Source organism: Corvus moneduloides, chromosome 17, assembly GCF_009650955.1.
Source record: "Corvus moneduloides isolate bCorMon1 chromosome 17, bCorMon1.pri, whole genome shotgun sequence".
Lineage (NCBI taxonomy): Eukaryota > Metazoa > Chordata > Aves > Passeriformes > Corvidae > Corvus > Corvus moneduloides.
Window position 1 is genome coordinate 12,291,154 of NC_045492.1, and position 15,968 is coordinate 12,307,121.

General features: G+C 43.9%; 1 long non-coding RNA gene across 1 annotated transcript; it reads left to right on the forward strand.

Annotated features, from left to right (window-relative positions):
• Nucleotides 1-836: 836 nt before the first annotated feature.
• Nucleotides 837-13,741, forward strand: LOC116452516. The gene is made up of 4 exons (XR_004243523.1): nt 837-1,426; nt 4,998-5,129; nt 9,297-9,427; nt 11,130-13,741. It is a non-coding gene; the product is annotated as an uncharacterized LOC116452516 (long non-coding RNA).
• The last annotated feature ends 2,227 nt before the right edge of the window (nt 13,742-15,968 follow it).

Below are 15,968 nucleotides of genomic sequence, written 5' to 3' on the forward strand. Positions count from 1 at the left end.
CCTTTGGATACATTTTTTTTACTATTTATGCTCTGTAATAAAAGAGACTTGACACAGCACAGGAGTAGCTTCAATGACGCTAAAATGTGACGTGTGATGTTGTGGAAGTGATGTGTCAGTTGGAATGAATTGCGTTCTGAAATTTGGGACAAGCGCTCTCAAAAGCATCCTGGACTCTGCCGACGGGATGAGAAGGAGCCGAGGCTGGAAGTTGGCTCTGGTGTTCCTGCAGGGAGAGTTCATGGGCAGTGCTGCTCCGGGAGCGGTCATTCCCGGTGCTGTGTCCCGGAGCGGTCATTCCCGGCGCTGTGTCCCGGAGCGGTCATTCCCGCTGCTGTGTCCCGGAGCGGTCATTCCCGGTGCTGTGTCCCGGAGCGGTCCTTCCCGGTGCGGGTCCCGGAGCGGTCCTTCCCGGTGCTGTGTCCCGGAGCGGTCATTCCCGGTGCTGTGTCCCGGAGCGGTCCTTCCCGGTGCGGGTCCCGGAGCGGTCCTTCCCGGTGCTGTGTCCCGGAGCGGTCATTCCCGGTGCTGGTCCCGGAGCGGTCATTCCCGGTGCTGCTCCCAGAGCGGTCCTTCCCGGTGCTGTGTCCCAGAGCGGTCCTTCCCGGTGCTGGTCCCGGAGCGGTCATTCCCGGCGCTGTGTCCCGGAGCGGTCCTTCCCGGTGCTGTGTCCCAGAGCGGTCCTTCCCGGTGCGGGTCCCGGAGCGGTCATTCCCAGTGCTGTGTCCCAGAGCGGTCCTTCCCGGTGCGGGTCCCGGAGCGGTCCTTCCCGGCGCTGTGTCCCGGAGCGGTCCTTCCCGGCGCTGTGTCCCGGAGCGGTCCTTCCAGGTGCTGTGTCCCGGAGCGGTCCTTCCCGGCGCTGTGTCCCGGAGCGGTCATTCCAGCTGTTGTGTCCCGGAGCGGTCATTCCCGCTGTTGTGTCCCGGAGCGGTCATTCCCGGCGCTGTGTCTCGGAGCGGTCATTCCCGGCGCTGTGTCCCGGAGCGGTCCTTCCCGGTGCTGCTCCCAGAGCGGTCCTTCCCGGCGCTGCCCGCAGGTGGCAGCACGGGGCCGCCGCCGTGGGAGCTCAAGGGAAGCCGCTCCGAGCCGCTGGAATTGCTGCCTCAGTTTCCCTCGGCCCGTCCCTCCATCACTTTGGCCATGTCCGGGCGATATAAAAAGAGCTGGTTTCTTTCCCTTAGCAGGCTACAAAGTGTTGTCACCCCAAGCAGGAGTGAGGATGGGGAGAGCGCTGCTGTCTTCTGCTGAAGCCCAGCTGGGATAGGATGAGGCTGCCTTGTTGTGCCTGGAATGGGACTTTTCTCCCGCTGGGGCTGGCACAGGCTCAGCTGGTCCCTCCACGTTCGCTGGCTGTGACACCTCTTCAGCCCTGCAGTGCCTTTGCTGTGTTTGTGTTTTCCCTTTGGCTGAGTTGGCTCCATGGAAGGTGAGGTTGGTGCCGCCAGTGCAAGGCAGGCGCAGGGAGTCTGCACTAGGGCGTGTTAATATATTTTCTGTTGCTGATAAATGTTTTTAACGTATCAGGATAGTTACTGTTTGTTGCTAATTTAAGCATCTTATCTAAGAAATCTTTACTTAAAGAGATTTTAGGGCTTTAAACAAGCAACAGATTTGTTAGGTAAATTTTAAAGTAAGTCCTTTAAGGTGAGGTGAAGTGGGCACACAGGCCATGAGGAGTGAGCTGGCCTTTTGATAAAGGAAGAGCTTGTCAAATCCAGTAGATTTCTTTTGTATGCTCCAAGTGTGGAAATCTCACAACAGTGTGGAAATGGTGCTCAGTGAGTGTCACCACAAGGACTAGGAGTTCTCATGCTGTGATGTAACATTTTGCCATGAGATGGTCTTTAGTCACTGTCTAAGTGTTATTCCTCATATTCTAAGAGTATATGAGGAAATGGTGGATTTCCAGCTGATTTCCATTTTTGTGACTGTTCCAAGAAATTTTCTTGAATTGTCATCTTAACGTTCCTGTCATCCTCTCCTTTGTATCCAAACTAGTCTCTTTCCTGTCTTTCAAATCTTTTTGCTGACTGCTGAGTCTGGATCGGGGAAACATGTCTGCTGTCTGTCGGCACATTCCTGAAGATCTTTACTGTGATAACTTTTTTGTTAGTTACATGAGTTTGGTTATTTAACAATCTCACATCTATACTGCAAAGATAACTGACAAGAAATTAACAGATGGGAGTGTAATTGTTGTTGTTTTGAGGAAGCCTCTCCGTCTCTCAGCCATAGCTGTGTTGTCTCCATTGTGCAGATGAGAAAGATGACACAGAACAAAATGAATCTCTGATTTAATCCTCTTGCCTTCAGGAGCAATGAAACCCACTGATGATACAGTGTGCTGTGCTTATTACTACTTCAGTCTCACTGAACCAGAAATAGAAACTTGGGGTGCTGCAGCATGTGATGATTAAGTTACATTAGCAGAAGGTGGTGAGCAAATAGGCAAGGATCTAAAGACATAAAGCTAGTGCTGTTAATCACTGCCAGAGACATTAAAATCGGAATATTAAAGCTGAAATAACATTTATAACTTCTTAAAGGTCAGTGCTTAAGCTGATAGGAAGGCACTGTGGCAGCATGACTAACAGCCATGGGCACGAGTGGCATGCAGCATCTTGGAAGGAGCAGACACAGGGTTTCATCTGGTGCTAATTGGAAGGTCCAAAAAGGAGACACAGACTCTATAGTCTTAAGGCCTTTCTAAAGTAGGAACAGTGAAATGAAAAACACTTTCCTTTGCTACAAACAGAGGCCCCTTTTGCTGTGTTTCTCTGAATGCAGGCTCACTCCATGCAGTCCCTAATGGGTGACTGAATTATGGCTGGCAGGTTATGTATGGCTCTAGCAGTAACTTCCACTCAGTTTAATATCTTGGGTTTGTTTTGTTTAAGAAGCGGGATGTGCATTTGAAAGCAATTTGCATTAATACAGTATGTCTTCAGGCAAACATCATTCCCTGTTTTAAACAGCTTTCGAACTTTTAAACAGCCCAGCTATTGTTTGAAGTCAGTCACAGAAACAGCTGGGCTCTGTCTGGCGTTAGGGGTGTGAGTGTTACAAAATGGGAAAGCATTTTTGAACAGTTTTGGTTCAATCTGTTTTCACTTCGAATTGGCACTTGATAATGAATTTAGTTTCGATCTCCATCGGTAGTTGACTGTTTGAGTTGCCTCTCTAAATTATTTTATTTTTAGCTTTTGAGATTGGGGTTTTTTTCCCAGATTGACTATTACTGGTTCTATCCCTGCCCTGTCCACATAACAACATCTGCAGCTAATGGGAGGAATGCAAAGGAGTGACACTGCTGATTGGTTTGATAAGAAAGAGCCTTGCTTTTATTACCAACTAATTAAGTGGTAGGTAGCAGCTAATGGTGATTATAATTAAGCCTGGAACTGCCATTCTTTTTCTGGAAGAGCTGTAAGCTGGGAGAACTAAGCTAAAGTCCCTTTAAGGCAAAGGTGATTTTTCCTTTAGTTACAGGAGCTGATCAGCTGTTTCACTGTAAAGTGAAAGTTGTAAAGCTGTTTATAGTTGGTATTTGCCAATCCCATTTTAAATGTCCTGCTGCTTGAATGGAGTTGTTTATCCCTTCATCATTTAGCTTTACTGACTGTGAATTGAAATTGTTTAATTTTACATGAGCTGTACCCTCCAGGCTATGCCCTCTGACAAAACTTTTGCAGGAGTTTTGCTTCAGTAAAAATTGTGGAATAATAAATGTCATAATAGCGTTAAGGTAAGGCTGTGGTTCATCTTTGCAGAGGTGTAAGTTTATAGTAAATTCAGTTAGTTCAGTGAATTCATTCTATTCTAGTTAGAGGCAAAGTGAGACAGCTGTCTCTTCTTTTGGGGCAAACTTCCAAAGAGTGATGCACAACCAACAAACCCCACCTTTCAAGATGAGGCAATGCACCTACCTGTACTTTGGATACAAAGTGATATTTTTCTGTTTTCCTCTCAATGCCTCTGAGGGATGCAGGAGCATCCAGGGTGCTGCTGCTCATCCTGCCAGGACAGCAGCCTGGAGGGAGTTGCAGTTCCTGCCAGGGCTGCCCCTCTGCAGGGAGGGCACGGTGGGCAGCCAGGCTGTGCTTCGGGGGGTTCCTCCTCTCAGAAGCAGCTGACGAGTGCAAACAATAAAACTGCTTTCCCCATCTGGTGATGGAGACTGACGGTTCGTAGGGGATGAGTCAAAGGTCACTGATGAGAAGATCCATCCAGATAATTGCTGTAATTGCACCCTGAGGATGCAGCTCCTCTCGAAGAGCATCAGGCAGTGACTGTTGGTAAATCTATACTTGGCAGTGAACTTCATCCTAGGCTTTAAATCAAGGAAGTTCCTTCATGATATATAAATGGAGAAAGTTATTTTGATTTTTTCTTCCTCAATCCAACGATGTTTTCTCTTGTTGGTAGGTGAATAAGGAAATAGTCCCATTCTGAAACAGGGAAGTAATTGTGATTTAAACATAAAATTACCATTTAGTGTTAAATCCTTTGATGAATACACAAGCTGTTGTTACTTCACAACAAATATCAATAGGCAGCATGAATGACTATACATAATTCATAGTATTTAACTTGAAATATTGCATCTTCTTCTTACAGTGATTGATTCATTTTTCCTGAGTTTGTCCAGTGGCTTCATTACAATTTAATACAAAAACCTTTTCTGTTGGAGAGTGAACAGTAACAGAACACAAGCAGCAGCCCTGCCACAAAATTAACTTTTTTTCCACCCTTTCACGAGGCCCTGAAATCCAAAAGCTTTGTGGTTGCATTGCTGAGTGAAACTAGGGAAATAACACCATTATCAGTCAGTCAGCCCTTGGCAGTTAGGACTTTATTACATGAGGAATAAGAAATACTAAACAGAGGTTGTGCTCAGTAAGAAGGAATTGAAAAGGCAGGAGTTAAATACAACAATCAGACTGTGTTTTTTTTTACCTCAAACTTCCTATTTTAATAGACTCTTTCTTTGCCCATAGGGAAATTTCTCTTTTACCAGAGAGGCCGAAGGGATGGGAAGCAAAAATCTTTACTCGTGCAAGAAGCTGCAGTGTTTGTTTTCTGTCAAAGCTCCACAAAGGATTGTGATTACCCAACCACTGGTGAGGAAGGTGAGTGAGCATCCAGCATTGCACGAGCCTGTTTATGGCCAGGCATTTTCATTCCCTCTCAGGCTGTGTGTGCCCTGGATCAGTTTTCTGTGGTTCCCAGAGGCTGACAGAATGAAGAAGTGCAGGGGTAACCCGGCGTTGCTCTGAACAAAGGCCGGTTCCTCTCCAGTGCTCTCTGGGGCTGGTTTGCAGGTTCAGGCATGTTCCTTCAGACCCACACTGACACACAGGCAGGGGCAGAAGAACATTTTCTGGAAAGTGCTGTCATGGTTTTTAATCTGCTGTTGTTTCCTCCTTCCTGGATTTTTCTGTACCGGCTCCAAGGCAGTGTGATAGGGAGAAGCTGTCTCTAAACACTGTAGGGATAACAACGCTTTGCTCTCCTGTTGCAATTTATCCAGTCAGGTTTCGTTTTTATTCAGTGAAATTGCTGGGATTTTCCACACTGATAAAAGCTGTGCTGTCAGAGACATAATGGTTTTACATCACATACCTCTCATGCAAGTATTAATTTAAACTTGTCCTTACTATTATGAAATAAGTAGGTAGCAGCATGGTCTTGTGCCAGCACAGATTAGTACATTTGTAATTAGATTAGTACAAATTGTTTATAGGTTTCAGACTCCTCTTAGTCCAGTAGAATATGCATGCAGGCTGTAAAGTTGCTTTCTTTGCTGGAAATTCCTTTGAAATAACAAATGTGTGGTTCAGAATAGAATTTTACATTTTTTACATTAGTTCAATAACAACAATAATCTGATATTGTGGTCATTGTTTACGCCTTTTGCCATTTATTCATCAAAACAGAAAGCAGTATTTTGTGCCTACCAGAGATCTTGGTATTTGTTTATGATTCATTCAGTGTCTATAATTCAAATATACTCCTGAAAGTCTCCCCAAAGCTCTCGCTCATGGGAAACCAGCAGGCTTACACCAAACATATCTGTCACTACTAAAAGCTATTTGATAAGAGACTTGGGAAAAAATCTTCTTAAAATACAGCAGAAGAGAACTGCAAAAACCAGAGTTCTTGAGTCAACTGCTGCACAGGAGCTCTGGCAGCTATTTTTGCTGGGAGTGCTTTGGGTGGAAGACAAACATGGTCAAATTAGCTAAAATGCTGGAAGTTCAGTCAAGGATACTGCCTTAAATAGTTTACCCAGAAAAGGACAAGGCTTTCTTAGGGCAGCCCCTTCAGAATTCCAATGGCAGTTGCAATTTCTAATAAGTAAATATCAAATATAGTAATTTTTCTGTGAATTTGTTTTACGAGAGATTATTGAAATGTTTCGAGGTCAAATTCAGCCCTCCTAACTATGAAATACTCACTAGGAAAAATATATATCTGAGAGTAGACCTTGATTAATATTGTTGTTTTCCTCTTCTAGGTTGTATTTTTTTGCCATTCATGGCTATAGGTCACATAGCTGGAGGAAAAAAAAAGTATGGTAACAAGATGCTAAAATTTAAAGGAAAATGTGCTCACTCTTGACCTCCTTTTACTGTGTAGTGGTTTTTAGTTTTTGCCAAATATCTGCTATTTGACCTCTCTGGGGTATGATAATATTGACCTAAAGAGCACAGGAGATTATCTTTCAATGTAGGAATAAATTCAATATTTACTCATAAATATTTTTCATAGAGCCATAGAATACCAGGCTGGAAAGGACCTCAAGGATCATGATGGAACCTTTCTAGGCAAAAGCACAGCCTTGACAGGATGGCCCAGCATCCTGCCCAGCTGAATCTTAGAAGTGTCCAGCACTGGGGAATCCACCACTCCCCCAGGGAGATTTTTCCAATGGCTGATTGGAAATTTCTCATTGTGAGAAATTTCCCACTTGTGTCCAAGTGGAATCTCCCCAGGAGTAACTTGTACCCATTGCCACTTGTCTTTTCCATGTGACTCCCTGTAAAAAGGGAATTTCCATCCTCTTTATAGCCTGGAACGTGGTGAGGAGGTCTCCCTAAGCCTTCTTTTCTCAAGGGTGAACAACTCCAGTTCTCTCAGCCTGTCCTCATGGGGCAGCTTCCCAGTTCTTTGCTGATCTTTGTGGTCCTTCTCTGGACCCTCTCCAGCCTTTCCACATCCTTTTTGCATAGCAGGGATCAAAACTGAACTCAGTATTTCAGGTGAGGCCTGACAAGTGCTGGATTGAGTGGGATGATGATTTTATCTCTGCTGGTGATGCCCTTGTTGGTGCAGCCCAGCATCCTGTTGGCTCTCTGCCACCACAGCTCCCTGGTCACCCATATTGATCTTTTTGGCCACCAGGACCCCCAGGTCCCTTTCCCCAGAAAGTGGCTCAATTGCTGGCTTATCCCTGGTTATCCCATCCACCTTTCCTGCTGCAGTGACCATAGACACACCTGACACTGCAGATATCCAGCCTTTCACTTGATCACCCCCCTGCTCTCCTCTCAAATCCCTTCAGCTGCCACGAAAGCTTTGTGGTAGTTCCCCAAATGCCATATGTGTGGGTGTGACCCCCCATCTGTTAATTAACATTTGCATGCACAGACCAGTTTCTAATCACGTGGGTAGAGGGTGGCTGTACTCATCCCACTTCTAGGAAAGATTAATTCCCAAATGCCAGAAGTAGAAATAATGGAGTGAGTAATTCGTGGTGACCCCTTTGCCTCGCTGTGGGGTTGTGGTGGTCTCAGCAAAGGGTTAACAGGGGCTGTGCACAGCCAGCCCCTCACTGCCTCTGCTAAAGGAACATTAATTATAGAGAGCCCGAAGGATTCAGAGCTAAAAAGCCTAAAAAGCCTGAGTCGTATTTAAAACCAAGACAGTCAAATAACCGGTTGGATTTGATCGCTAATAAATTACTGTGTTCTGATGGTGAAATTCAGCAAGAGGGTGACAGTCAGATGGGGAGGTTGGCAGCAAAAGTTTTAAAAATAAATAGTCTTAAATTGCAGGAAATTACAGCAAGCAGCTCCTTGGAGTTATTTTCCTGCACGCATTGTGTGTCTGAGGAGGCAGGCAGCCTGCTGGCAAGCTTTTGACCTTTTGTGTGAGAAATAAAATATGCAGGTGCAATAGTGTGAGTGCACAACGGGGGACAGTGACTTTCAGCTGTGGTTTGAGCACTGGGGGCCCTGCAGGGCAGCCAGGAGTGCTCCAGATTAGCTCCATTAAACCTGAGAGCAGCACAAGGAGAGGCTGTGGCTGTGAAGGATTGCAGAATTTGTGTGTTTCCTACAAATATCCTTGTACTCCAAATCAGTAAATCAGCCGATGGAAGATTTGTGTTAAATGATCTTGCTGAGAACTGATCTGGTTCTCATATTGCCCTATTTATATTTCAGTCTGGAGTAACTCTTAGAGCAGTTGAGTTTAGTTCAAAGACATTGCTGCAACCATGATCTAACTCCCAGTTCCTTGTCTGAAAGGAAATCCATACCTGCATGGCAGGGACTTCCTCCCACTGTAATTATGTTCCAAATTCCTGAACCCTCTATGTAAATATGAATGAGAAGTGATGATTGTAAATGTAATGATGGTGCTGTAGGTAAAAAGGTGACAGTAATGTTGGGAATGTCAGCTCTGCAGTGGCTGGAGGAACAAGTCCCCTCAATTCTCCCTCTGCATCAGAAGTGCCAGATCCTGGATCTCTCTGGACAAAAGGAGTTGCTCCACTCAGATATTCAGTGTTTATCAGATCAGTGTCCATACAGACAAAACTGAGGAGTTCCAGTCATTCAGTTCTCACAGTTTAATGTTGTTGTTACTGCTCCAATGTTTGCCAGTTGTTTGGGCATGAAAAAATCACCAGTTTTTACTGTGGGAAAAACCCCCATGTTGTCCCAAACACTTCCCTGTCTTTATAAATCATAGAGGAACTTACACTGAGGATTCTGAACCCAAAGTTTTATCTACTGATAGATCACATTTAGAATCAATTTTTAGCTCCATGTTCTTATCAAAATACTCTTTTTAAAAAAAGAAAGGATATGTTCTTGGAAGCTTAAATAACCTCCACAGAGAAATTTGTATCCATGCAGTTTTTACAACTAAAACCAGTTCTAACTATTATCTGCTGGTGGCACCATTACACCAGAGGAATTTATTATCCAAGTCTTAAATGAAAAACTGCTACAGACTACACCTCTCAATTTGATTTAATGGGATTTTTTTTTTTTTTAATTTCTTCATAGTTTGGTGTCAGTTAAAGCAAGCCATTTTGTTGCCATTGGGCCTTTGTGGGTGACTTTTAAAGAAATGAGCTTCATAAGGAACCTGACCATGATGTAGCAGGGAAGAAAATTGTCTGGCAGAGTCACCTAAAGTAAGTGATCCTTTATCCTGTTTTTTTCTCTACATCAGAAGTAATTCTACATTGAGTTTTATTCCCCTACTTTTTTTTTTTTAATTTCAGAAATCTTCACTAAATAAATTTAAAAGCCATCTTAGATCGTCTTTCATCTTTCAGATGCTGAGAATTAATCTCTGACACTTGATTTTTCTAATTTTGAGTGGGTAGAAACAGGTACATGAGGGTTTTTTCTGTGGGGTAACCACACAGACAAACCCATTATTTTTAGTTGGCAGATACAGTTATTTTGTTTTCTTCACAACCTTATATTGTCCTAATCTTTCATGTAATTTCCTAGACCTTTCCCTTATTGATATATATTTATATGTAACTGTGTGAGCCACTTATATACCACACAGCATAGTGGAGTTTGATTTTTCCCGTGGCTAGGAGAGCAATCACTTTCCACAGTATTTTTCCACACAGGTTTCTTCTAACTTTAGTTTTTAGCTTAAAGTTACCAAGATTGAAAATTTTTAGTAGTTACCTAAATTAATCTTTGTCCTCTCTGGGAGACACAAACATTTCTAATCAAATATATAATTGATTTTACTAATTCTGTTTTTCTTGCAAGGAACTGTTTGGTGCAATCTTCTTTGCTCAAAAATGGGAGAATCACACTACACTTCAGTCCAGTGTGAATGCCCTTACCCATGGCCCTGTATGAGAGAGAAAATGATTCAGTTCAAAAATCCTCATATAAAACCTGGTATTTTTCTGTTTCTCCCAATTTTAGAAAGCACAAATTCTCATCCCCCCATGTTGCTCTCTCTCCCTCCTCTGGTTGACGTTGCTTTATATCTGGGCAGAAGTAATTTGTGCAAGACACATTACTTATAGGACAGTGCCTAAAAATACATCTAAAGGTCACTGCACACCAGACAGAAGGCAGCACTTGTCCCAGCCACTCGCACTGAGAACGACAGGTCTTCGTTAATATTAATTGTGCATATTTTAAACAGTGCCTGCTTTAAAAATACATTGCACAAACATGCAGCAATGAGCGTTTTGTGAGCCCTGGGACTGGATAATGGAGGTCAGCTCTTCACTGATGATTTTAGGCATAAGTGTTTGCTGTTCTTATTGGGTTCCAGGTTTGTGAATTAGAGCCATATTGTGCATCTGCTTCCAGGGAAGTGGGGTGTATTTCCAAAAATACAAGTGAAATTAAGAATAGTAACAAAGATGTATAAAGTACTGAGAAAACTCAGAGCTAATGACTTGCACAAACATTCACCACGATTGTGCTTATAATAGTAAGCATGTACAGAGAACATGGGAAAACTCTGCTGGGAGAGCGAGGCCAGATCCCCTCCGTGCTCAGGAGAAGCTGAGCTGCCGTGAGGAGGTGAGGAGGTGGATCAGAGCCTCCTCAGTGTCCTGCTGCTCCCACAGCATCCAGCTGCCTTCCCGCAGCTCCTGGCCCAGGGATGCCTCGCTCTTTCCTGGCTCCCTCAGACCTTGGAAATGTTCCTCCAAAGGCAGTGGTGGCGGCTGCTCCATGGACTGACCTTAGGATCCACCTGGATTATCCCCAGGGTCATCTTCTTCCTTCCAGCTGGTGATGTGACACTGAAAAGTAGCTCCCTACACACAGTACACACACACAGTCACCTCTTGTGCCATCCCTTCTTGTGAGCCCAGGCAAAATCAAAAGGTATGATTCTCTCCTCAGGTGGACATTATCCAGGAATGATGTTTTTACTAAAACCATGGATTCTGAGTCTTTATATGTCTCCAGAGAAAAGGCTGCAATATTTGAAAGGCTCTATCAACATCAAACAAAGAAACCCTGGCACCTGGACACTGTTCACATCAAGGCCCTCTCACTCGAGCACGCTTGGTTTGTTTTGTAATTTATCCTTAATAAGAAAATGTTGAAAAGATCTAATTCTGGCTGGGCATCAAAGGCACTGGAGCTGTACATGGACAGCGTTGTTTATAATGTGACTGTGCTGTGTGGCAATTTACATCCCAAATTTATGTTGCTATTGAGTATGGCCTTTTTTTCTTTTGAAAACTGGTGTATGAATGTGTTTACAATGGTAATTATTCACACAGAGTTAGAAGCAAAAAAAGATTGAAGTGTGGTGAAAGCAACAGCGTCACAAGGAAGGTGATGCTGTGTAGGTAAAGTCATTTCAGAACTTCCTGACATGTTAAGTTTATGAAGATGAACATTAATTCTCTTTTGGAAGAAGAATTGAGGTAGAACAGATGGGTTGGTTGCCAAGAAAATGGTTTGAAAGGAAGTAATGTGCACATTGACATTTCCTGCTTTTACATAATTATTTTTTAAATAACTTATGTAATTGCCTTGAGTGGAATGACTGTGTTCATTAGTGGGGTATGAAGACAAGCATTTCCAGCATCTCAGAAGGGCTGTCTTGTGCTGTACCTCTCTTCTGTTGCATTTAACAGCTTTTATTTTGTTTTTGACAAAGCAATATGCCATGACTTGAACAAAACTCGAGCAGCATCTTTTGCTTGCCTTGTGCGCAGCCTGTTCCACCTGGAGGGGTTAAACGTGAGTGGCACTTTGTCCACCTTCCCACAGCTGCCCACTTGGGGTGGAAAATCATGGTCCTTACCCTCTCAGGGCACGAGGATCATCTCCCTCTTCCTCTGAGCACAATTTGTTGGCTCATCCCACTCTCCCTCCCTGAGAATAAAATCCCCAAAGCAGGTCTTGGAACGGAGGATGTTGGTAGGTTGAAGGCCCAGGAATATTTTCCTCCCTGGCCCCTCTCAGTATTCATCCATGCCCTGTGTGCTGGGTATCTTCTCTCTGCTCCCAGATTTTCCCTGTGACAATCCCAGTTTCCTCCCTGAGCACACCCCCCGCCTCACCCCCATCCCAAGCATCCTGTAGCTCTGCAAGCAGCGTTCTGCTGCCTTGTTTTCGAGTTCCACTTGAACATATGCTGCGTGTGGAGATGCTGATGGGCGGCAGCATCTGCTGCTCCAGCCAGAGCTGTGCTCCGCTTTGGAGGGTAATTACTGCGAGCCGTGCCCTGTGTTTGCCCACTATCTGCTCCTGCCAGGTCTTCGCCTTCCACAAACTGCCCATTATGTGGTGATGATAATTAAATCTCCCCTGCACCAGGCAGGTCTGAGCAGTGCATGAAGAGCCCTCCTTGTCCGTGCAGCTGCCAAGGAAGATGCAGCCCGTAATGATGCCGTAATCACCTGCCGGCTCCACAATGCCCGGCACCACCTATTTGTTCCCAAAGAGCTCTTTCAGCAGCTGTCAGATGTTAATGGCTTTCAGCTGCTGAAACAACCTGCGCCCTGTGCGAACCGGGGGACACATCATGGAAATGGGCATAAATATTCATGTGGGACTAACAAAACCAAAAGTGCGAGTGTGGGTATCAGAGTTCCAGTGTGGATGTGCTGTGATGGGTTTAGAGTGATGAATGCAGCGTGAATGTTTTGAAGTAACGTTGTTCTTTTTACACTTGTGAGAGAAAAAAACCCACTAAAGGTAGTGGGATTGCGGGGGCACGTGGGTAAGAGCAGGATTTGTGCCCCTGGGTGATGTAGGCAGTTCTGGGTTGGGCACTGCATCTGGGTGATGCACTGAAACTTGTTCCTGGAAGAAAGGAGCTGCTGTGTTTGCTCATCCTGTTTGCATCTCTCTTCTGAACCTGCTTATGAAGAATTGAAAGTTTCTCACCAGATCTGTGCTAGATGCTGATGGGACACAGAACCCCACAGGCTGAGTTCAGTGTTCTAGTTTCTAAAATAATTAATGTCAAGAATAGCAATGTATCTGATTTGGTCGAGAGCTGATAATTTCCCACCTTTCAGCACCCCAAAGCCTCAAATCTTTGACATCAGAATAGAAGTGTTGTGAGTCAGTCTCTTTAGACAGACTTTTACAAATTAATTCTGTCAATGTGTCTACATTGGATTTTTTAAACAATAACTTTGTTTGTAATGTGCTTTTACTTTTTCTTCAGATTCAGGATAGCCCTGCTGAGAGGGGTCAAGGCTGATGTTCTTCTTGAAACCCTTTGTTGGTACATCAGAACCGTAAAGGTACATCAGAAGCCAGTGACACCCATTTAAATAATCATAAATTGGTGGTGATATCCTTCATTACCTTGAACAATTATCCGTATAGCCTGTATGTGTATATTTTTCTGGTGAAGAAGTCTTGTGAAAATAAAGTTAATTCAGTGTCTCAGATAAAGAATATTTTAGTTAGAAATTGTCATAATAGTTGCACAAAAGGCTTCAAATGTTCTGCAACTTGGTACAAATAAAATGTTCGAAGGTACAGGTGTTGTTCATGAGCCATCAAAGAGTTTTCCACTGCCACCACGGTGTTTTATTAAAATGAAAAGAAGAGAAAAGATAAAAACCAAAGCTCTGTGCTAATCTTTTCCTTTGTTGCTTGAGGGACATTTCAGTATAAAGTAGCAATTTCCATATCATTTGAATAGCAGTTGCAACCCATTGATGTTTAAAGTGAAATGTGCAGCTCCTGTAATCAGCAAAACAGATGCAAATGTCTTGTCTGTCTCAAAGTGCTGCTCCCTGCTTGCTGCCTCAATTAGATTTAGAGTGGAAAACACGATCAGATAATGGAAATCATGGGAGCACCTCTTTCATCTCTTTGCTAGCAATAGTTTGTTCAAAAGCATTTGGGGTGAGCCTGGCTGGGTGCACATGAGGGTCCCTGCAGCATCACCACCCTCCTGAGCTGCAGAAGGTCCCGCGGAACTTTGGAGGTGGGAGAGGGACGCATCTCCCCCCCCTCTGCCCTCTTCCCTGACCCTGCCCCTGGGGACAGGAATGGCCTTTTAGTTCTGTTTATGCCCGGTGCCATCCCAGTGCAAGCCTCTGCACATTTTTGTAAATAAGCAATAGCAAAAATAAATGACATTTAGCATTTAGATCCCAGGCCTGTGGCTTTGGGGGTGCAGGGAGCAGTGTGGCAGGTTGGGTACAACGCCGCTGAGCTCCCTGAGTTCTGCCATCCCAGGCTTTAGGTGGCTGGAGCCGTTCCTCAGAAAGCTTTTTAACTCTAAAAATAACCTGTGATGGTATGAGGGAAGAGTTTAGTTTATCCTTCACATTTCCAAATGTAACAGTGAACACATCCGTGGTGCTTTCCTGTGCCCGGTGTGTCTGAGCTGCTGGCGCAGTGATCAGAGAGAGGTTTCCATCAGAATGATTTCTGAGTGGAACTGAGCCCTTCCTGGGAAAGGGAAAATTTCCCAGGGAAAGGCTTGGGTTTGATCAAATTAAAATCGCTGAAGCCTCCAAAACAGCTTGCTGATGGGATGAGAATCCTCCTTTGCTTCCTCTACAACATTTTCCTGAAAAGAGGCTGTTTTTTTGGTTTTTTAAATTAGTACTTTTTCTAATCAGGAGACATCTTATGGAAAAGGATTTCCATCTTGTGGTCATCTGTGGTAATAAAACATTCCAGCTGGACTTTTTTTTTATAGCAAACCAAACTGGTTTCAATAAGAAATAATGCAAATCTGTTGTAGTTCCTTGCGAAGGTAAGTGCTGGAGACCTCACAAAGTGTGTTTGTACAGAAGGTGAAACTGTTTCAGGACTACCCCCCTTCAAAAAGTCATCTTTGGAACTAAAATAATTGGGAAAGGTATAATATAAATGATTCATGGTGGAATATTTAATTTAGACACATTATACAGCAGGTTGACCTCAGGAGCCGTGCACAGGAGCCCTTACTTGGAACTGGAACAGAAAGGAGGCGATTACTCCTGAACTTCTGGGAAAATTTCTATCCAGAGCCAAATATTGTTGCTTGGATTGTTTTCTATTCCAGGATGACTCTGAGTCTCACTACAACGTCATCATAACTTCATGCAGATATTTGTTGTTCAGGGCAAATTTTGAAACCCGTGCTCTAATCTTGAAATAGCAAAATGCTGCAGGGTTAAGTGCTGGAGTTCACTGGAAAATCTGCCCACTTCAGTGGGGAAGACTTTTTAATATATTAAAAACAAAACAAATTTGGAAAGGTCATTTTAAATACTAAGGACTGTGGCTGAAGAGCAGGGCTGTGTGTGCTGGGGAAGTTTAGATCTCGGATCTTGTGCAGGTGCTCTGTAAATGACCTCAGCTGTACAACCCTGCAAGGACAGGTGAGGCTGTTAAAAGGAATAATTAGTTTCTTACGTCTGATTTCTACCTTGTCCAGTCTTGCACTGTGATGCCCTTGCAGATTGCACTTGAAGATCTTCTGACTTCAGCAAGAGCTGGACCAGCCTTGAATATATCTACAAGGAGAGTTAAGTAAGATCTCAGATCGAATTCTTAGAGATAAATGTAAGAACTTCATAAGTATTTTTTATTTTGAGGGCTTGTAACTAAAGGAGATGTTCAGTGTGTTCCTTAGTGGGTGCCAAAAAGCTAGTTTTCAGAAGTATCTGAATTTCAGGGAAAGTCAATAACTGCTATATTTAATCAGAAGTCTGTGCAACTGCTGCTGAAATCCATCTATATTCTTTTTCTAGGAATAATAAAGGA